This window comes from Papaver somniferum, unplaced genomic scaffold (assembly GCF_003573695.1).
Source record: "Papaver somniferum cultivar HN1 unplaced genomic scaffold, ASM357369v1 unplaced-scaffold_123, whole genome shotgun sequence".
Lineage (NCBI taxonomy): Eukaryota > Viridiplantae > Streptophyta > Magnoliopsida > Ranunculales > Papaveraceae > Papaver > Papaver somniferum.
In genome coordinates, this window is record NW_020621381.1 from 2371657 (window position 1) to 2376273 (window position 4617).

Here is a 4617-nt window from a genome sequence, read left to right on the forward strand (position 1 = left end):
CCTAATTATTCGACCAGGAGCAAAACGAAGACCATCAATAACAGATGGAGCAAAATTCTGAAACGAATTAACAATATTCTTTTAAGGTCCTGATCACAGGGACGAGAAAGTCGCAATAATGAAGAAAAGTATTAACAACTCACTAAAGAAGCAGCAGGAGACTGTATATCGTTCGGGATCATCCTATGAGATGTCTTGCTCCTTCCTTCTCCTCCTTGAGGATTTTCTTAAAGGTTTGGAGAGTTTACATCAACTCGAAATCTCACAACACAGCCGTCCTACCATGGAGTCCACAATACAATTAAGAAGCGTGATTGGCGTACTTTGGCTAAAATCATGAAAAATGTACTCACATGTGTCGCATTTGGAGACGTCTTCCTTTTTTCGCCACTGGAAAGATATCTCAGCGTGGGTCGATCAGAGATCATTTCAGAGGAAGGGAACTCTCGAACTGGGGACTTAACATCCATTGCAAACTCATACACACGCTCAAGTTGTTGACGCCTGAAGTCTATGTAAACCGGAGTCACGAAATTAGCACGATCAGAGTATGGGAATAAATACTCACTTCCCTCCACATGAGTGCAGTCCAGATTAGTCTTCAAATACTCAATTGATGGGTTGTTCATTCGGTGACCAGGAATACACTGATCAACACCCATCTGTCGAGCCGCTCTATCAATATTGTATTCTTCTACCCGGAATTATCCATTCATTACTGATATCAAGGAACCAGGAGTACAACTCAAGACAAAAGATCTCTCTCCTTCACTCAGACCAGCACCAGTACTCAATGTGATATTCTCGTCAGTAGTATTGAAAGTGATCAATTGTGAGAAAAGAGAAGGAACCGACACCCAGGGGCGAAAATCGAACTCGGACTCAATGTCCAAAACGTCAGTAATGCATATCTTGTATTGTGGTTTCTTTCTAGGCCAGCGCATGATCTTGGCTTTATTCTTCTCAAGGAAGGAGTGACGAGTGTCGACCTTGGGGCCTTGTAAAATGCTGCGGGGAATTGGGGCGTAACTCTCGAGATGCTCCCACATCAAGGCTTGGAGGAACATGGTATTGGCATATGTCTCTAATTTCATGAAGATATCAGAAACACTGGAGTCTATAACTAGAGAGTCTAAATTGGCGAACAACGAACCCAAGAATAGACTGCCAATGGAAATTGTCTCACCTTTTGCCATCTTTATGGAAAAGCGAACCACAAACGGCTTCAGCAAGTGTCCACAATCTTCAAAGATATCTCTGGAAAGCCACAGGCATAAGAAAGCAGCAATTGTTAAAGAGCCATCAACCGGTTCTTCAGGAATTTTATCTCTCGGCCACCAATGTGATAACCATTAAGCACAGCAGGATGTGGGTGACTCATTGAATTCGTGCATCTTGGCCTCTAATATGTTAGATATCTCCTTCTCCTCTGACGAAAGCTCTTCAGGGAAATTACCAGTAATTGGAAGTTTCAACAAAGCAACTACATCTTCTAAAGTAATGGTGAATTCTCCCCATCTGCATATAAACGTGTGAGTAGGAACACACCAACGGGTGAGCAAGGCTACCATACCTGGTATATCATGGTTGATGATTAGATCTCTAACAGCTTGAATGGCTCTTGTTACCCGGGCACTATACAATATGGTCCTAACACGGCTATGACCTAGCATGTGTCTTTCCCATCCAGAGAAATGCATCAGGGGATTTCGTGAAAGCTTGAACTCCACATGAGAAGCCGAAAAGTGTTTTCCTTGCAAACAAAACCGGATTACTGCTTGAGGAGATACCAATTTATGCTGAGTAGTGCTCCTGGGATTTATTAACAACCGAAACGAGGAGCCTAAGGGACGCTTTTCAGGTCTATATAGATACGTAAAGAACTTATCCTCAGCAGTTGGAATGTTCTTAGTCTCGGAACTTCCCTATTTATCCTTGGAAATCTCAGAGTCATCATTTCCGGAGGAACCATCACCTCTGGAAGAGGCGTCTGTGGAAACATCCTCTCTCGAAGAAGCATCATCTTCAAAAGCGCTACGGGACTGAACCATTTTCGTAAAGTCGCTGTGACGTCCATACACAAATTTCATCAGCAGAATTGAAGAAACAAGACAATTATGATGCTCATATCGACGTCTACAAAAGTGGTAATCCTCAACTCTTACCTATTTACGATTTCACGAACTTAGTGATAACAGCGTAAAACCCCAAAACTTGCTCGTTCTTTCAAACCTGCAAAGTCGAGTATAAAACATATTATTCAAGAGTCAACACTGACTTTTCGAGAAAGTATGAATAATTCACATAACTTTTCCATGTGAACATTTGATGATTTTTACGTGTACATACACTATAAAATCACTAAACTTATACATACACTACGAATCATCAACTCATGATTGCTCTCAACAATTTTCATAAATCAAAACTTGATTTATATTCAATAAAACGTGAACAGGTCACATACCTTAAAAAAAAAAATCGTGAGTTAATAACTCACGTAAATATATATAAAAAAAAAACTTTTTTGCTCAATCGAGCATCCGTCTATGAAACGAGGGTCTTTTCTATTTTTTCAAAAGTCTACATATTTCAAACAAAATTTCGAAAGTTCTCAAACAAATTTTCATCATGAACTCCAGGTCTTTTCGAAATTCCTTTAACCCTAAGGATCGTTATTTATTATTTTTACGAACAAACCTACGTTCCTAAAAGTATTTGCAAAGCTCATGCTTCGAAAAACAAACTTGCGTTTTCATGAAACCTAATAAAAAAAACTTTTACTACTGCAACTAGACCATGTCTATTCAAAAGTTTATGAATATCTTTCATGTTAGGGATTTTTTCTTGTTCCTTCGACTAGCGAACAAACGGGCATATACATACGTTTTCTAAAAATCCTTCATAAATCCTACGCATGCATGCAACCGTGGGGTTTTTGGTTTTGTGAACAACTCATCAATCATAAAACCTACATCAAAAAAAAAAAAATTCGGACTTACCTGGTCAGTGCCGGTCGGAGCTTGGCCGGACGGCAAACGGCGATGATCGACGGCGACTAAAATCCGGCAAGAAATTTTTTCCTCCCTGCTGCAACTCGCGTGAGAATGGTGAAGAAAGGGAGGTGCTTGTCGACCAAAATAAAGAATTTTAGGGATTCTCCCCTTTTATATCAAATTTATTTCCAAAACCTATTAAAAACATGGGTTTCCTTTTTTGGGCTTGGGCCCATATGTCCTAAACCGGCCATAACTAGGCTTCTCAACACTCAAATCAACAGTGACTCATATCTCCACGCTCATGGGATGACACTCTATCTTACTATCAGGGTTCTCATCTGTGCATTTGCTCGTACATGACATCATTGGGGTAAATCGAGGATTCTGAAACTACCTTTGTAGACTGAGTTCAACCACTGATCTCGTCGACTGAAAATCACCATTTAATGCTTACTGTGGAACATGATTGTTCCTCACTAAGCAGGGGACTTAATGTAGATGGTGGATTTCAGCAAAGGTCAAAACCGTAAAATCATGATACTGCATGTTTCTGACACGGCTTCAGGGATCCATGTGATGATTCGTGTTTTACGAAGTATGATGCATATGCCGCTCGAAAGGCCTCTCCAGAGCGTTCGACACCGGGCATTTCATCATATCCTCTATGTAGAATAACGTAATTGGGCGGTTCTCCGTAAGATTGAGAGATTAACGCCTTCAGGATGCCGGTGACACTCACTGTTCCCTGACTACATAGAAGAAATTTCCTCTACATAGAAGAACAATTGGGCGGTTCTCCATAAGATTGAGAGCAATAACGTCTTCAGGACGGTGATAATCACTGTTCCTGACTATGTAGAGAGACCCGTGTATAGACTCAGGCGGTCCTCCATACATGAAATGTTGAGAGGGAAAAACGTCTTCGGGACATTAGCAATACTCGCTGATTTACTGACTATACGCAAGCGATTAAATTCTAGGTCATATTCACCACTGAATTCCTAGAAGATAATCTATCTTATCTCATTACTCCTATTTCATGATCGAAATGGTAATACATAAATGTATTACTCCGATTTCATGATCGAATCCACGGATGATCTCATGAAATGGTAATAGATGTTACTCCGATTTCATGGTCGAATCCACGGCTAATCTCATGAAATAGTAATATCACCACTTATTTTATTACTCCGACTTCATGATCGAATCCGCGGATGATCTCATGAAATGGTAATAGATATTACTCCGATTTCATGGTCGAATCACCACGGTCCCATGGAATGGTGATATCACCGCTCATTTCATTACTCCGATTTTATGGTCAAATCTGCGATTCCATGAGTTGGTGATGAAATTATCATTTTATTATTCTGAATCCGTAGTCCAATCCGCTGCTGATTTTATGGATTGATAATAAAATAACTACTCATCTTATTACTCAGTTTCATGAATTATTCTCCGCTGAATTTCATAAATCAATAATAAATACCCAACAACCGGGCATCTGGACCAGCCGGCCGGCCGGCCATGCCCTAGCCATTGTCGGTTCGTGCCTCTCCCATTATTTTCATTATTTTTTGTTATTTCGTGAACTCACGAAAAATCCTTGGTTTTA